Source organism: Lolium perenne, chromosome 2 (genome assembly GCF_019359855.2).
Source record: "Lolium perenne isolate Kyuss_39 chromosome 2, Kyuss_2.0, whole genome shotgun sequence".
NCBI lineage: Eukaryota > Viridiplantae > Streptophyta > Magnoliopsida > Poales > Poaceae > Lolium > Lolium perenne.
Genome location: NC_067245.2, coordinates 129,424,537 through 129,443,615, shown reverse-complemented (window position 1 = coordinate 129,443,615; position 19,079 = coordinate 129,424,537). Strand labels below are relative to the sequence as shown.

The window sequence follows — 19,079 nt, the reverse complement described above, 5'->3', positions numbered from 1 at the left end:
AGTAAAGCGTTGAAGGGAGTTTACCTCAATCATGGATGAAGGGGGAATTATCTCACATATATCTTCTACGGGAGGAAGATTCTTCACATCTTCAGATTTAATACCTTTCTCCTTGAGAGACTTCTTGGCTTCCCTCATATCTTCATCATTCAATTTAATTAAACCCCTCTTCTTTAATATTGGCGTTGGAGTTGGTTCAGGCGTAGTCCAATCATCATGATTCCGGCCTATTTTAGCCAATAATTCTTCAAATGCCCTGAGTTCTTTTCAAAACACAACCAGCACAACTATCCAGGTATGCCCTAGACTCAATGGTTAGTCCACTATAAAATATATCAAGTAAATCATGCTTTTCCAAATCATGATCAGGCCGAGCTCTAATAAGAGAGCAAAATCTCGCCCAAGCCTCAGGCAATTTCTCTCCATCTCCCTGATCAAAATTATAGATTCTCTGCGAAGCAATATGTTGAGCACTAGCAGGAAAGTATTTACGGAAGAAAACATCAAGCAATTCTTTTGGACTTTTAATAGAATTAGGTGGCAAACTATTATACCAAGTTTTAGCGTCATCCTTTAATGAGAATGGAAAGATTTTAGCAACAAAGTAAGTACGCTTCTTAACATCATCAGAAAACAAGCTACTCAGAGTAGATAGCTCAATCATGTGTTCAACAGCACTTTCTTTTTCAGTACCACAAAAGGGTGTTTTCTCAACAATAGCCATATGAGATAAATCAAGAGAAAAATCATAATCTTTATCCTTAATGTTTATAGGAGATGTGGCAAACTTAGGATCAGGAGACAGTTTATATCTAACAGCATGTTCTGCAAGCAACTTTTTAATTTTTCTTGCATCAGTAGTAGCATTGCATTTTTCAATAAAATCATCATTAAGCTCCACATAATCTTCATCAGGATCATCACTAGAATAATCAAGTTCAGGTGAATTAACAGGTGTAGTAGCATTAGGAGTTTCAGTATTTTCAATTTGTCTAGACCTAGCAATCGTAGCATCTAGAAAAGATCCCAATGAACCACTATCATCAAGCACAGCAGAAATATTATCAATATTATGAGAGTTTTCAGATTCAGCAGAAGTACCCGCATGTGAAGCATGTGGCGGTGAAACAAGTTTATCAATCACAGATGGTGAATCAAGAGCAGCAGAGGTACTCAGAGTTGTACCTTTTCTTGTAGTGGATGGTAATATGGTGACCTTAGTATCGCGAGGTTTACCCATGATGGAGAATTTGCAGCGAACAATATCAATCCAAGTGAACTTCCAAATAAAGCTATGCTCCCGGCAACGGCGCTAGAAAATAGTCTTGATGACCCACAAGTATAGGGGATCGCAGGTCTTCGAGGGAAGTAAAACCCAATTTATTGATTCGACACAAGGGGAGACAAAGAACACTTGGAAGCCTTAACAGCGGAGTTGTCAATTCAGCTGCACCTGGAAACAGACTTGCTCGCAAGAATTTATCAGTAGTAACAGTTTTATAGCAGTAGTAGTAATGAAATAACAGCAGCAGAGTAACAAATACAGCAGTAGTGATTTTAGTAAACAGCAGGATTAAAATACTGTAGGCACGGGGACGGATGAACGGGCGTTGCATGGATGAGAGAAACTCATGTAACAATCATAGCAGGGCATTTGCAGATAATAATAAAACGGTGTCCAAGTACAAAGCAATCAATAGGCATGTGTTCCATATATAGTCGTACGTGCTCGCAATGAGAAACTTGCACAACATCTTTTGTCCTACCAGCCGGTGGCAGCCGGGCCTCAAGGGAAACTACTGGATATTAAGGTACTCCTTTTAATAGAGTACCGGAGCAAAGCATTAACACTCCGTGAACACATGTGATCCTCACATCACTACCATTCCCTCCGGTTGTCCCGATTTCTGTCACTTCGGGGCCATCGGTTCCGGACAGCGACATGTGTATACAACTTGCAGGTAAGATCAATAAACAATGAATATCATGATGAAACAATAACATGTTCAGATCTGAGATCATGGCACTCGGGCCCTAGTGACAAGCATTAAGCATAACAAGTTGCAACAATATCATCAAAGTACCAATTACGGACACTAGGCACTATGCCCTAACAATCTTATGCTATTACATGACCAATCTCATCCAATCCCTACCATCCCCTTCGGCCTACAGCGGGGGAATTACTCACACATGGATGGGGGAAACATGGCTGGTTGATGTAGAGGCGTTGGCGGTGATGATGGCGATGATCTCCTCCAATTCCCCGTCCCGGCGGAGTGCCAGAACGGAGACTTCTGGCTCCCGCGACGGAGTTTCGCGATGTGGCGGTGTTCTGGAGGCTTTCTGGCGACTTCGACTTCCCTCCGTGCGTTTTTAGGTCGAGGCCAATAAGTAGTCCGAAGGAGGGCGTCGGAGGCCGGCCGAGGGGGCCACACCATAGGGCCGCGCGGGCCCCCCCTAGGCCGCGCCGCCTTATGGTGTGGGGCCCTCGGGCCTCCACCTTACTTGTCCTTCTGGCTCCGTCAGTATTCTGGGAAAATAGGGCCTTCTGCATAAATTCCGAGGATTTTCCCGAAAGTTGGATTTCTGCACAAAAACGAGACACCAGAACAGTTCTGCTGAAAACAGCGTTAGTCCGTGTTAGTTGCATCCAAAATACACAAATTAGAGGCAAAACAATAGCAAAAGTGTTCGGGAAAGTAGATACGTTTTGGACGTATCAGCGTGTCCTCCTCTCCGGGGTCTTGATGCGCCTTGTACCTAATGACACATAGCACATCGGCATGAGGTAGTATTCCATCCAAAGGGGTGCTAAGGTCAAGGGTGGTGAGGAGCGAGTTCACCTCATCATGTAGAGCTTTAACTCGAGCTCGCGTCATTGGTCCACTTGGGGGACTTGTTGGTCTTGGTGTGGAGGTGTCCGAAGGCCACCCCACATCACATAGCCTTCTTATGTCATATATAGAAAGCATTCAAGTTGATCAACAAGGTCTAGACTTATTCAAAACAGAAAAAAGCATATCTACCGCTAACCCTTAACTCTGTCTTATGAAGTCAAGCATGAAGAGAAGTGGTTTTGGGTTTCAAACATTGAGATTTCAAGAACCCCCCAAAAGCTTCATTTTAGAATGACTAAGAAGGATCCAGGCTTGCCTTTTCATTTTCATGTGTTTAAACTAGCTTAAATCTTGGTCAAACCTAGGACTTGACCAAGATTCAAATGGGCATAAACATTCAGAAAAAAATCAAAAAATGAAAACAAGCACATAGCCTTCTTATGTCATATATATATATATATATATGGTAAGCATTCAAGTTGATGAACAGGGTCTAGATATATTCAAAACAGAAAAAGCATGTATCTACCCCCTAACCCTTAACTATGTCTTATGAAGTCAAGCATGAAGAGAAGTGGTTTTGGGTTTCAAACATGGAAATTTCAAAAACTTCCCAAAAGCTTAATTTAAGAGTGAATAATAAGGATACAAGCTTACCTTTTCATTTTCAGGATTTATGCTTGTTTAAATCTTGGTCAAACATAGGATTTGACCAACACACATAGTCTTCTTATGTCATATAGTAAGCATTCAAGTTGATAAACAAGCATGTGTAGACATATTCAAACCCGACAAATCATGTATCTACCCCTAACCCTAAACTCTGTCTTATGAAGTCAACCATGCATGAAGAGAAGTGGTTTTGGGTTTCAAACATTGAGATTTCAAGAACCCCCAAAAGCTTCATTTTAGAATGACTAAGAAGGATCCATGCTTTCCTTTTCATTTTCATGTGTTTTAAACTTGCTTAAATCTTGGTCAAATCTAGGATTTGACCAAGATTCAAATGGGCATAAACATTCAGAAAAAAATTAAAAATGAAAACCAAAGCACATAGCCTAGCTTCTTATATGTCATATATATATAGTAATTAAGCATTCAAGTTGATGAGCAAGGTGTAGACATATTCAACACAGAAAAGCATGTATCTACCCCTAACCCTTGACTATGTCTTATGAAGTCAAGCATATGAAGAGAAGTGGTTTTGGGTTTCAAACATGGAAATTTCAAAAACTTCCCAAAAGCTTAATTTTAGAGTGAGCAAGAAGGATCAGTGCTTGCCTATTCATTTTCATGTTTTAAACATGTTTAAATCGTGGTCAAACCTATGATTTGACCAAGATTCAAATGGGCATAAAAATTCAAAAAAAATCAAAAAGAAAAGAAAAACAAAAGCACGTCATCTTCTTATGTCATATAGTAAGCATTCAAGTTGATAAACAAGCATGTCTAGACATATTTAAACCAGACAAGTCATGTATCTACCCCCTAACCATAAACTCTGTCTTGTAAAGTCAAGCATGAGAGAAGTGGTTTTGGGTTTCAAACATTGAAATTTCAAAAACCTCCCAAAAGCTTCATTTTTTAGTGACTAAGAAGGATCCAAGCTTACCCTTTTCATTTTCATGTTTTAAACTTGTTCAAACTTGGTCAAACTTAGGATTTGACCAAGATTCAAATGGGCGTAAAAAATACTTAGAAAAATCATGTACGTATCTACCCCTAACCCTAAACTCTATCTTACGAAGCCAAGCATGAAGAGAAGTGGTTTTGGGTTTCAAACATGGAAATTTAAAAAACCTCCCAAAAGCTTCATTTTAGAGTGACTAAGAAGGATCCAGACCGGGCTTACATTTTATTTTTCATATTTTAAACTTGTTCAAATCTTGGTCAAACTGTACGTATCTAGGATTTGACCAAGATTCAAATAGGCATAAAAATTAAAAAAATATGAAAAACCAAAGCACATAGCCTTCTTATATATGTCATATAGTAAGCACTCAAGTTGATAACACAAAGTCTAGACATATTCAAACCAGAAAAATCATCTATCTACCCCTAACCCTAAACTTTGTCTTAATTATGAAGTCAAGCACGAAGGAGAAGTCGTTTTGGGTTTCAAACATATGGACATTTCAAAAACCCTCCCAAAAGCTTCATTGTGGTGTGACGTACTAAGAAGGATACATGCTTACATTTTCAACAACCCCCCTAAAGCTTCATTATAGAGTGACTAAGAAGGATCAAGTCTGGCGGGCTTACCTTTTCATGTTTTAAACTTGTTCAAATCTTGGTCAAACCTAGGATTATACCAAGATTCAAATGGGCATAAAAATACTTAAAAAATGATGTACGCGTATCTACCCCTAACCCTAAACTCTATATTACGAAGTCAAGCATGAAGAGAAGTGGTTTTGGGTTTCAAACATGGAAAATTCAAAAACCTCCCAAAAGCTTCATTTTAGAGTGACTAAGAAGGATCCATGCTTACCTTTCATTTTCATGTTTGAAACATGTTCAAATCTTGGTCAAAAAAAAGAATACCAAAGCACATAGTATTCTTATGTCATATATATAGTAAGCATTCAAGTTGATAAACAAGGTCTGAACAAGGATACATGCTTTCCTTTTCATTTTCATGTTTTATACTTGTTTAAATCTTGGTCAAACCTAGGATTTGACCAAGATTCAAAATGTGCATCAAAACTCAAAAAAAATAGAAAAATTAAAAACCAAATTAAAGCACATAGTTTTCTTATGTCATATAGTAAGCATTAAAGTTGATAAACAAGGTCTAGACACATATTCAAACAAGACAAATCATGTATCTATACCCCTAACCCCTAAACTCTATCTTATGAAGTCAACAGCATGAAGAGAAGTGGTTTTGGGTTTCAAACATGGAAATTTAAAAAACCTCCCAAAAGCTTCATTTTAGAGTGACTAAGAAGGATCCAGACCGGGCTTACATTTTATTTTCATATTTTAAACTTGTTCAAATCTTGGTCAAACCGTACGTATCTAGGATTTGACCAAGATTCAAATGGGCATAAAAATTAAAAAAAATATGAAAAACCAAAGCACATAGCCTTCTTATATATGTCATATAGTAAGCACTCAAGTTGATAACACAAAGTCTAGACATATTCAAACCAGAAAAATCATCTATCTACCCCTAACCCTAAACTTTGTCTTAATTATGAAGTCAAGCACGAAGGAGAAGTCGTTTTGGGTTTCAAACATATGGACATTTCAAAAACCCTCCCAAAAGCTTCATTGTGGTGTGACGTACTAAGAAGGACACATGCTTACATTTTCAACAACCCCCCTAAAGCTTCATTATAGAGTGACTAAGAAGGATCCAGTCTGGCGGGCTTACCTTTTATTTTCATGTTTTAAACTTGTTCAAATCTTGGTCAAACCTAGGATTATACCAAGATTCAAATGGGCATAAAAATACTTAAAAAATGATGTACGCGTATCTACCCCTAACCCTAAACTCTATATTACGAAGTCAAGCATGAAGAGAAGTGGTTTTGGGTTTCAAACATGGAAATTTCAAAAACCTCCCAAAAGCTTCATTTTAGAGTGAGTAAGAAGGATCCATGCTTACCTTTCATTTTCATGTTTGAAACATGTTCAAATCTTGGTAAAAAAAAGAATACCAAAGCACATAGTATTCTTATGTCATATATATAGTAAGCATTCAAGTTGATAAACAAGGTCTGAACAAGGATACATGCTTCCCTTTTCATTTTCATGTTTTATACTTGTTTAAATCTTGGTCAAACCTAGGATTTGACCAAGATTCAAAATGTGCATCAAAATTCAAAAAAAATAGAAAAATTAAAAACCAAATTAAAGCACATTGTTTTCTTATGTCATATAGTAAGCATTAAAGTTGATAAACAAGGTCTAGACACATATTCAAACAAGACAAATCATGTATCTATACCCCTAACCCCTAAACTCTATCTTATGAAGTCAACAGCATGAAGAGAAGTGGTTTTGGGTTTCAAACATGGAAATTTAAAAAACCTCCCAAAAGCTTCATTTTAGAGTGACTAATATAAGAAGGATCCATGCTTACCACCTTTTCATTTTCATATTCTAAACTTGTTTAAATCTGTGTCAAATTAAACCTAGGATTTGACCAAAAGATTCAAATGGGCATAAAATTTAGAAAAAAATCAGAAAAAATTAAAAACAAACGCATATAGTCTTTTTATGTCATATAGTAAGCATTCAAGTTGATAAAAAATGTTTGGGCATATTCAAACCTAGGCAAATCATGTATCTACCCCTAGCCCCTAAACTCTATCTTATGAAGTCAAGCAGGAAGAGAAGTGGTTTTGGGTTTCAAACATGAAAATTTCAAGAACATCCAAAAAACTTCATTATAGAGTGACTAAGAAGGATACATTCTTCCCCTTTTCATTTTCATGTTTTATACTTGTTTAAATCTTGGTCAAACCTAGGATTTGACAAAGATTCAAATGTGCATCAAAATTTTAAAAAAAATCAGGAAAATTAAAAACGAAAGCACATAGTTTTCTTATGTCATATAGTAAGCATTATAGTTGATAAACAAGGTCTAGATATATTCAAACAGGAAAAATCATGTATCTACCCCTAACCCTAAACTCTGTCTTATGTAGTCAAGCATGAAGAGAAGTGGTTTTGGGTTTCAAACTTGGAAATTTCAAGAACTTCCCAAAATATTCATTTTAGAGTGTCTAAGAAGGATCCATGTTTACCTTTTCATTTTCATGTTTTAAACTTGTTTACATCTTGGTCATAGCTAGTATTTGACCAAGATTCAAATGGGCATACAATTAAAAAAACAAAAAAATTGAAAAAGCAAATTACATAGTCTTCTTATGTCATATAGTAAGCATTCAAGCTGATAAACAAGGTCTAGACATATTCAAACCAAACAAATCATGTATCTACCCACTAACCCCTAAACTATATCTTATGAAGTTGAAGCGACACGACCTGATAAGGATGAGTGTCTCTGTGTATAGTGCTAATCCCTGGATCGGTTCACCAGCACACACAGTTTCCATAGGTATCAAAGTAACAACTGTATCATTAATTAACGAATGATCCAGAATATTCATTTATTACAACTTTGCATAGCATAAAGCTAGCTCAAATAGAGTATCAAAACAACGGAAGCAAATAACGGTAAAAAGAGGCTCCATCCTTCAATGTGCCACAGGCGAACAGAGTTGAGTGGAGACTCGCAACCTAATCGATCACTCAGAATAATAACATGCAACATAAAAGGTTACAGCCACCTCGAGTGGTCAATACATTTTGGAATTGTATTGGCAAGGGTGCTTATTTGGCAAGGTAGAGTTCAAGGCAAATTTGCATAAAGCGATAGTTTTATCCTATCATTTTATAAACAATTTTATTTTCAAAACCAGAACATGGACACGCTGATAGACATCAGGTGCTCCTACCCAATTATTCAACCACAAATTTTAGTAATTATGAAATTGGGATGAGTGAGAAATTGTCATAGCTCCAAGTCTAATTGCTCAAATTGTCCGTAACCGGGGACACGGCTAAGTAATCAGATTTTACACTCTCGAGAGGTTTGTGTTCTTTACCCGTATGACCCAGACAGCCCACGTTTACCAGTACACGCATTTTGTGTAAAGGTTGGAAGAAGTCCAAGCCGAAGCTTTTGGAGAAGTAGTAGAACAAACCACCCACGTGACGTACCAACCTACACTATTCTACATTTCTGGCCACGATGGATTTGAACTACCACAACCTACTAAGCTCAGTCATAGCCCATATCAACAGACATACGGTAACACACGTAAGCATTTAAACAAGTCACCAATCTATTTCTCTTATACCCTAGGCGGCAATCCCCACCATGACGAACACTCGATGACCCAATCAATGCCAATCCGCCTAGGCAATTCATTAATTAAAGTTGTTTTCAATTATAGAAAAATATAGCTACAACTCAATAAATTTGATGATGAACTCCCACCCCATTTACTGAGCTAGCTAAGCAATTCTACAACGATGGCGACAAAGGAGTGACACAACTGAACACAACATAGGAGCAAAGCAAGGCGGAAAAACAATTTTCCTATACATGCAACTACATAAAACAATCTACAATGCATAGGAAAACAATAGGACTTTTATGAACACCACTTGCCTTGGTTGTTGAAATCGTTCACGCACTCGTTGCAATCGCAGACGTTGCACTCCTCGCAGTCTACACGTAGTAATCATATTGCAATCAATAACAAAACAACCATAACATATGCAAACAACATGATGCATCATTATTTGATAAAAACCAAAAGGGTATCAGTATAGTCTCTTGCTAATTAAAATATATATAATGCATGGGAAAATATTTAAATGCAAGGGTTATTATTAGATTGCAATTTATAGAGTGCTGAGGGTGAAATTCGAATTATGTAGATTGGTTTTGAAATTAATATAAACAGTTTCATAATTGTGTTCCCTGCACAGCTAACGAAATTTAGAAGCTAATGCAAAAAGAATCAACTAAATCGGATTTACAAAACTATAGTTATGTCAAAAATACTCTATTGGAGTGTTTAAAATTCACGAAATTAAATCTACAGTAAACTTCCAATTTTATTGCATAATAAAATTCTACATGTTTTTCTTAATACGTGGATATTTTATTTGTGGAAAACGGAGTTGTAGATCTTTTTCTATGATTTTTTGAATATTGGACAGCTAGCAGATTAGTATATGCGAAAATTCAAGTTTTAACTGAAAACCAGTCAGCGAAGTGGCGCGATGCTACTGGACGGTACCCCTTCACACGGATCAGCAAAATGGACCATTGGATCTATCAAAAACGGATGGACAAGATCTGATCTGATAGGCTCACCGGAAAAACAATAGATGGCCGGCGACGGGAGGCTGTGACGGCCGGAAGTCGATGGTGGCGGCGATTCCGACGATCTCCTGACGTGGCGGAGTAGTGGACGGTGTTCGTCTCCTCGATGCGATCACGTCAGTGTCCTGGTCGTCGTCTTCCTCTTCCCGGAACGTCGGTGAGGTATGGATGGAGACGTCGGTCTTTGGTGGAACTCCGGCGAGAAATTACGGCGACTCCGGTGCTCTACAGATGGGGGAAAATGTCAGGGCGACGGAGTACTGCAGTAGCAAGAGCTTGGGACAAAAATTAGGAACAGAGGTGGTCGAAATCGATGGAATCGAGCTCATACCGAAGTCCAAAACGGCGGCGGCGGCGAGATCGATTCCGAGCTCTATAAGTTAGGGTTTCGAAAAAAATTTGAGAGGAAAAGTGTGCGGAGGTGTGGGCTATTTATAGGGGGATTTTCGTGACCGAGGGGGCAAGAAACGGAGTCAAATAGAGCGAAAAATCTGGAGATTTTTGGTTCTCTGACGAACCGTGTTCGCTCTGGATTTTTGGCTGGAGGTAGGTGAAGACTATGGCCCCCAGCTGTTAGAGAAAAGAAGAAAAAAACGAAAAAGAAAAGGAGCACAGCGCGTGGGGCTGGCTGCTGGCCACGCTCGCTGGAGCTGGCCGTTCGGCCGCGCACGAGCGTGCGTGTTTGGCTGGTTGACCCGGCCGGTCAGATTCCTTTTTTTTTCCTGTTTGTTTCCTTTTTGTTTTCCTATTCTAGTTTCTCCTATAAAATTTAATTTACTACTCCGATTTGATTGAAACAAAAATGTACATATTTGTCAAATTTCAAATATCTACACTACTTAAAAAGGAGGAACATGTTCCTTATTCTGCCACCATCCCAATACGTCAACTCTTTCGTCGTCGTCTTCCGTTGCGCCCGCGCCAAACATGGGCCAGGCCAACATGGGTCGCTCCAGCACCGCACTAGATTGCACCCTTCTACGTGCCCCGCTACGTTTCCGCCCGCCCCCTCGATGTAGCCCCAATCCATCCCTCCCCTTCCATGCCGCCAGATCTGCAGACTGCAGGTTCATCGTCGAGCTTGGCGGCACCTCTCGCATGGAGGAACCCCGAAGTCGGCAAGGAGGCCCCGACCGTCCATGCGCCGTCTTTCTGCAGCAACGGGTCTCGCCTCCGTCTCACCCCCTACCAGGAGTCAACGTCCCCCCTCTGAAACCCTCTCATTTTCCTCTCCATCTCTCCACTCGTGGTGCGGCGACGTCAGATGCAACGCGCGGCCGGAGAAAGGGAAACTGCATACCCTGGTATCTCCTTGCTCCTCTCTCTCTCCCTACTTTACCATCTCCCTGTCCTGATGTGCCTCTCCTCTATCCCTTGCAACAGCACGTCGACGGATTTTGCGGCATTTGCGGACTGACGACAAACGGGGACATGGCTGCGGTGGAAGACTTAGGAAAGGGGTGGCGGTGGCCTGACCTCCCTCACGCCAGTTACAGGAGCACGATCAAGAGAACAATTTGGGCATCAGTCGGAGTGGAGGACGGAGGTCAAGATGAACGCGAAGACCTCCGGACGAAAGGAGTAATGAGGAGGATGTGCTTCATCAAGTTCTCCTTCACGCTCACTGGAAGACCAGGCCATGCTCATCCCTTCTTCAAATTTTATCATCCGGAGGATGTGCCTCATCAAGTTCTCCTTCACGCTCACTGGAAGACCCGGCCATGCTCATCCCTTCTTCAAATTTATCATCCGGAGGATGTGCCTCATCAAGTTCTCCTTCACGCCCACTGGAAAACCACACTGCTTCGATGGATGGTAACACCTTCATAGCTACGACTTGTTATATGCGAGTGGCCAAGGATGGAAGCTGAGCCTCTGAGGAACTGCCTGTGGTGGCAAGGGTATCATGGTCTGATATGATTTTTAATAATTGTTTCCTACTGTATAAACACCTGCAAGATGTTTGTAAAAAATGCCTTGATAGACTATAGTTAAGACTAAATGTGTAAACGTCCTTTCAGAATGAATAAAAAACTGGTAGCTTGCATTTCTCAAGTACCCTAATTTTGAATTGCTTCAATGGAATACAAAACTGGTATTTTGCAGTTCTCAAGTACCCTAATTTTAGGCTACTGGCTACTTAAGTGAAATAACATACTGTTGCAATCCTTCCTGCAGAAAAAATGCTTCAACTCTAATCTAGATGCAAATAACCAGAGTCTTGCGGAGAAAGAGAAGACTATGCCACCCCTAGATTTAATGTATGATACAAAGATTGTACTCAGGTTCCCTAGATTTATTTTCATAGTTCTCGTTACATGTGATGCTCTATATCTTCATTTCAGCCAAGTAGTTTTAGCAGTTTGGATAATTTATTCTTGAACAATCTGGTTGAAGGATAGTTGAAACAAATAAATGTATGACAGAGATAAATAAACACATATATTGTTATTATTAAGCAGAGACCAAGATATCGAAACCAAAAAATAGCTAGCAGACCAAACAACATGTATCAGTTAGCTAATAAGTTCTTTGAAGAAACATGATTTATGTTTAGTAATGTTGTTAATATGATTTTTATTTAAGATATATTGTTGTAGAGTAAAGCACATGGAAATCTAATTTTTCCCACATATTTATTTTGACCAGTAATATTGTGATGCTCAAATCTGGTACTATAGATTGTGCTTGAGCTTTCAGCCTTTACACATTTCTACAGTTCATACACTGAGCTATTTGGTTTTATCATGTTTCCTGCTGGTTGTGTGTTGGTTATTTTTATAGATGTATGCAAGTTGTTCTTTCTAATGGAAATCACTGCGCTTAATGTCTTTCATGCAAGTTGATGGGATGTATTTTCAAAGCGGTGAAGCAGGCCTGTAAATTTACCAAAGAACATCGTCTTGATAATGGAACAACTGGAACAACTGTAAGTACTAAGGATACTTCGACAATTTCTATCATGTAGATTCTCTGCATGTATATCCTTTTGGGGATTGATCAGGGATGTGTTGGGTCGGAATATGCTGCTGGTTGTTTTATTATTCCCGATTCCTCTGTTGGATGGATTCAACTGAAGATTAGTTGTTGCTCTGCTTCAACAATGCTATCTTTCTGGGAAGTGGTAACTTTTAAACCACGATTGTCTGTACTCAAAGAGTATTTGGTACTTGGTGTACTTTTATGTCATGGAGTCTCATCACGGTTGTAAAAAAAGTGGACTGCTTATGGAGAAGTGAACCAGCCAAATCTGATTGATCCATCACTAGATGGGATGTTATGCAAAAAATTACCTCTTTAGATATGGAGGCTCCAGTAAGAGCTGTATTGCTTCAAGGGTTTGTAATCTTGACTCCACTTCATCCACACTGATTACCAACAGTTCATTTTCTTCGATGGTAGTTTTTGAAGCTTAATCTAATACTTTCACCTGCTAGGATTTGTTATTAAATAGTAATATCATAATATATAAGTAGAACTGTGCACATGCTAGAGATGAAAAACAAATGATTGAAGGTCCAAATCTGATAGGTTCAAAACCAGTGATGAAAGTCTGATAGGTTCAAAATCAGTGATGAAAATCAAATGATAGTAACTACTCTTTCTCTCTAGGCCTAGGGGCTTTATTTTCTGGTTCACAAATAAATTGTCTGACATTAAACGGGTTGGAATATGATAGTTGTTTGTACGTGGAAGCAATCTGCTAATCCCAATACCAAAACTGGAGATGCACATTCTGTAGGTGTTGTGTAGTAGTATGCACTTGCTGCTCAGTTCATGTTCAAGTTAAAATTTCTCATTACAGCAGTTGAAATCTCTAAGGCAATCAGATGTTCTCATTACATCATTCATCGTTTTCAGAATCACATTATCTTCTCTCCACTTTGCCCATTCCAGTAGATTGGTAGACTCTTAGACATAGATTGGAACGATCACGGTGATGGGCAAGTGTTTCTGCTTGGAGTACATGCATACTTAAAGCCATCTGCAGACCCTGATAGTGACCATGGAGTTTCAAAAGCTGATATATGTGTCAATTCTTGCCTTGCCTTCCAATTTCCATGGAAACCTTTTTCAGGATCACTGATTCTCAGGTACATTACTATATATTCATTTATCTTTGTGCGTAGTGTTTTTTTGTGATCCAAATTCATATACTAAAGGGAGGCTAACTTCTGATGAGCGGAGCGAGGCCCGTCACCGGAGGCTTGGGCCGAAGCGTAGCGTAGTCAGAAGTTAGCCCATATGTCGTGCCCTACAGGGACGCCTGCGGGGGGGTACGGATCGTTGCCACCGTCTATATATTTTCCCTGTAAGCGGCCGCTAGGGTTTCGTCGCATCATTTTACACCCACGGCGTTTGTAAACACCACCGAAATAGTGAAGTTTTACTGGCTGGCGCCCGTGGTTTTTCCCTTGTGTGTTGCAAGGGTTTTCCACGTTAAAATCTCGTGTCCCCTGCAGTGTTTTACTTTTCGTTCTTCGTTTATTGTGCATCTCGATTATAACACGTAGCATGCATCAGATTTACTATTTGATCTCTTAGAGAAAGCAGAACAGGTGCCTCCACCATGGTGCGTATAGAATGCTTCAGACATGTGTAAGGCGATGTCGAGATTTTTTTCTGTTTTGTATCTTAATGGGGTTTGAGCTGTGAGCATCTCTGAATTGCCAAGGCCTTTATAGTAAAAATTTGGATGAGGTGAACTGCCTAGATTAATCTGCTCTATTGAACAGAAAAGAGTAAACCTTATATTTTTAGTTTGTACGTTGAGTGTTTTCTATTTTGTCATTATTAGCGTAATTACATTTTGTTCTCTTGCATTGTGCAAGTCATATATTTATTCTGAACTAAGGCACTATGCCTGCATCTAGGAAGTATCCTTCTTTGGACTGGCAATATGTAAATTGTCTTGATAAGGAGTGTCCTTCTGGCTATGCAGAAAGAAAGACTCGTTGCAAAAATATGTTTGTCTCATGGCATTATATTTGCTGAACATCCGGTTCCACTAGCATGCAGGGGGTGTTAATACAGGATGTGCATCTTATACTAAGGGATCTTTGCAAAAGCTCACTCACAACACTGACTAAAATAGGCTGCTCTGCTGCCCCCAACGTGGATAAAGCCCCATGCCTTTTGTTTCTTCTTTACATGTCTTAAACAATAGATGTGGATTTCAATATTAGAGCACTATACAAGGCTTAATCAAGAGGATTTTCATTTTTGATGTGTGGTATCAAGATCTATCCATATCAGGGTGTGGCAGACTTGCAAGGAGCGATTCATATAATCACCAGTATAATCATTTTGTCTTGTCAGTTAGAAATTTGCTTGATATAGATATTATAATTGGTTCTGTGGCCACCAGTATAATCCTTTGCCCTGTCGTGCTTAATATAAATCTTTCCTATCAATTAGCCTCTATTATGGAATTGAAGTGCACAACTCAGTAGTTGTCGGTTGGGTATGGCCCTCCTTGAGCTCATCGCTGGTGGATATGACCAAAGGAGAAAAGTTTTTCTTGCATACCCATCAGAGCAATAACTTTAGTTGTATGATAAATAGTGAAAATGAAGTTTAACACTGTATTCATAATTCTTCTACTGAAATTATTCTTGTTCGTAGTGATAAAGCTCTACATTCATGAAACTGCATTTTAGGTTCTTGGATCTTTTGGGATATGAATCTCTGATGAAGCTCTATGGGTATGAAAATTGTATCAGCCTACGTTGGTTGTGAATCTCTCTGATGTTGAATAAATTTCATGATTTATGTAGTAATATAGGTGATCTGTTCATAAACTGAGCTTTAGACTCAAGGTGAAAAGGCTTTCACAGGACATTGCGTTTCGTCAAGATTTCTTCAGAATGATATTGTTATGCATTAACTTTTTAGTACCAATATCACTGGCGCTGACAAGTCACAAATGTGCTTAATAGTACCAATTTGCGTTTTTGGGTCTGAAAATCCCTTCAAGATCTTCAATGTCATATTGAGTTCACTTTTCTTACTTCATGTTCTACTGTAGAGCGTCTAGATAGATATATAATGTTTGCTTAAATCATATGAATGTGTAGAAAGACTGAGCACCACGAGAAATAGAGGTTGTAGCCTAGCCAAATGTACAGCGTGTTGCACCGGTGGTCAAGCAGACGTGACCACGAGAAACAGAGCATACCTCTGTTACAGATTAGACGAAGACTGTTGGAAGAAGATACAAAGGTGCCATCTTTGACCAGCATAATTTATGGTATTTTTTTGCATCAAACAAAAATTGTATTCACAAGTAGAGTTTTTGTAAGAAGTTATCTTTTTTCTCACTTGTTAAGTTTTATTTACACCTGAATATGTAAATATTGCAATCTACCTTCAGGCAGCGCATCCTTGCGTCTGCCAGCTTACCCCAGAAACAAAAAGGAGTGAGAAATTTACTTATGGCCCTCATGTAATAGTCTATGGGTGGCCCTTATGATGTCATGAGAAAATTTACTTATTTGTTGATCTTGAGTTCATTCCATTTTATCTATTTATTAGTTTTGGTTCAAAGCTTTATTCCTCTATTATTTCAGGGACAATTTCTCTATTTGCCTATTTATTCATACAATTAAATTTATTTACAATACAAATTGTAATGAATGTATTAGTTTCGTAGATTAACTTTATGATCTAGGTAAAAGCTTAGCGTGTTGTATATAATCTATTTGGTACAAATTTAGCACGAGTCGATTTTACAATGATTTGTATAACCACTTTTCATGATAATCACTACGTGTCCAAAGAGTAATGCATTGATAGACCAGCTTCCAGATTTTATAGGTAAAAGTGTAGCGTGTGATTTGTACTCTGTTTTGTACATACTAAAGCCTTAGAACAATTGCAGTACCAGTTCTCATTACATGTTACTATTGTGTATCTACACAAGAATCTTGCTTCAAAAAGAGGAACATGATGGATGTCTTCTATCTTTTAATTTTCCCAACAAGTGCTTTTGCAAATCCGATAGATATCTTGGCTCGAGCATTCGAAATCAGCCTTAATGGTGGAGGGTGGCTTAATGCAGGAGTGAGAAGATGTCGGAGTGGCAGGCCGGTGAGGCTAGCTTTGGTGCCCTGGAGCGCATGCAAAAGCTTATCGGATAGGAGGTAAGCATCATGAAAGTTAATGAACATGAGGTACTGTAGCTTATTCTCTCCTAGAGCTTCATGTTTGACTGAATGCTTATATGAGTTAGTCACGTTCGACCCCATTGAATTAACACATACCTCAGTATATCATCTTATGGTTACGTTGGAGTGTATTACCATCACTGGTTACATGAAGAACTACAAGTGCATTTTCTTTATTTGCTATCACTTGGATATATCTATGTATATAAGGTTTCAGATACATATTGCAATGTCAAAATGTCTAATCGATTTGGGTACCATCTACTATTTATCACTGCTACAAATTGTTAAGCAAATGCAGTTAGCCAGCAAGGAACCAAGCATATGTCTACTGTTGTATGTATGCTTTATCAAGAACACTCACTTTTCTGTACTATAAGCCTAATAGTGCTAATTTAGTTGTGGTTAATGCCATCTACTATATTGTGACCACTATATTGATCTCTCCATATATTGCTCTCTCCTCCATCCAAGGTAAATCCTTGGCTTCAGATTTTCCTATAGTGACTACTGTTGAAAATTTGCTTTCTCGGGATTTCTGAAATTTAAGAACTCGGATTAGTCTTTCTCGGGATTTCTGAAATTTGTAGTTAGTGGTTTTGAAATATATGCTATTTCTGAACCATTCTACAGTAACCGATATACTGCAAAATATATGCTATTCTGCTTGTACTGTAATTTCTCCATAGTTACTGAATTTTTCATTGTAGTGAACTCTCCTGCTACTTATATTTCACATAAATGAGGGCTTTGAAATTTTAATAGAGCAAGGGAAGGAGAAGGGATTTTGTTAGGAAAGAGAAAAGGAGGGAAGAAAGATTTGGAAACACAAGATAGGATCTTGATTTTCTTCGTTTAAAACAGAAAATTGAAAGAAAAACAAAAAGTTTTTGGCATCTGCAAAAAGTGCAGGAAAACTTTACCAAATGTAGTCTTGCATATCATGTATATATATGTTACTTGACATCTCTATGAATGCACATTATTACTTTAGGTTATCCCATGGGGGATAAAATTTACCCTCTTTATCAAAAGTAAGGTTCAATTCAGCATTAGGACATGGTGAACTGAATGGCTAACTCCACAGATTGATCGTCGGTACCTTTGTTGTGACAGTTAAATTTATACGCATTGCTGGTTGTATAGGCTTTTGCAATCCCGATTGGGTGATGTAGTTCAGGTAGTTGGTACTCTACCCAATTAAGAATGAGGTAGTAGGGAAAACAATGCTTCATTTAGACCAGGGAAAAACTACGACCAATATATCAGTGTAATTTGGCACTGTCATTCATGCCAAATTCGTGGGAAAAACAAGATGTTTCTGCATCCCTGCAAGAGTACATTATACAGACATTGAAATATTCTGGCCACACATTGCATAGTAGTATAGCAACTAATTGTGTGACTTGCTGCTTACTCATGCAGGGTCCGCATGGGTCAAGCATCACCAGACAGTACACCGTGTCCTTCCAAACCGAGTGACCTTGAGAAACCAATCCGTGGGTATGCAGAAAAGGTGGGGGATGATATCATTGATCGTTGCCTGAGGACTACGCCCGATTCGTTTGGTGAAGCTTACAACTTGTACTACTTGTACTTCAGGGAACATGGTTTCAGAATTAGATATGGGAAGAGCCGTCTAAATGCAGAGAAGACAAAATACATGCAAGAAATTATGTGCAGATGCTCGGTAAGTGTAGAACAATATAACATGTGAAAACTGATTGTGATATGGCTCGCTGGTGGCCTCCTAGGAGGCTTGTATATTTGAACTCTACCTTTTCAATGCAATGAAACGCAATAGTCTATTGCGTTTTCTCGAAAAAACTGATTGTAATATGGTTCCGTCTCAGATGGGTCTGTGCATCGAACTGACAAAGTAATTGTTGTGTTGCTCTTTTAATTTTGTGAAGGGCAAATCAACAGGAGAGAATACTAAATTGTGTTGGTGTGAGTTCTCTGCGATGGCACAGAGTCAAGCATAGACATGTACAAAAGGACAGAGAATTGTGGTGAAAAGGTATTTTGGCCATCACACAAGCACATAGACATGTACACTAGGGACCTTGTCCATCAGCTCCGGGACAGCAACATATATCAATTGGGAAAGTGGACAACACAATTACAATATTCTTTGACAGTGTTTGTGAAACTGAAGGT

The 19,079-nt window shown here is 38.8% G+C and overlaps 1 long non-coding RNA gene across 1 annotated transcript; it reads right to left on the bottom strand.

Moving 5' to 3' along the window:
- Nucleotides 1–7,938: 7,938 nt before the first annotated feature.
- On the bottom strand, nt 7,939–10,230 carry LOC127333464 (uncharacterized). Its single transcript, XR_007871166.2, has 3 exons — nt 10,085–10,230; nt 9,745–9,978; nt 7,939–9,090 (listed from the first exon to the last, which is right to left on the bottom strand). It is a non-coding gene; the product is annotated as an uncharacterized lncRNA (long non-coding RNA).
- Between the last annotated feature and the right edge of the window lie 8,849 nt (nt 10,231–19,079).